Source organism: Egretta garzetta, unplaced genomic scaffold (assembly GCF_000687185.1).
Source record: "Egretta garzetta isolate BGI_Z169 unplaced genomic scaffold, ASM68718v1 scaffold241, whole genome shotgun sequence".
NCBI classification, from domain to species: domain Eukaryota; kingdom Metazoa; phylum Chordata; class Aves; order Pelecaniformes; family Ardeidae; genus Egretta; species Egretta garzetta.
In genome coordinates, this window is record NW_009258675.1 from 1,270,158 (window position 1) to 1,270,504 (window position 347).

Below are 347 nucleotides of genomic sequence, written 5' to 3' on the forward strand. Positions count from 1 at the left end.
ATATCTGAGTACGCCGCGAACCGCACGTATAAGCGGCCGTTTCACACCTCTTGCCTCCCTCAGATCCCTCCGCCAGCTCCACCAACGGCGGCCCTTATAGCTTAAGGCTCAGCTCGCCCGAGGCAGAAACACAAACCTCAGGGCACGCTACGGCCTACACCGCGGGTTTTTATCCATTTGGCCCCGTCTTTGGGCTCTTCGTGGACGTGGGCGGGCTGGTGGACTCCTTCACTCGCAGCTTTGCGGAGGGATACTCATTTTTTATCCGCCATCTGCTGAGCAACGGTTTCGAGGCGTGGCCAGGAGCTCGGGCACCGCCCCTCCAGGCCAATCGCAGCGGGAGGCTT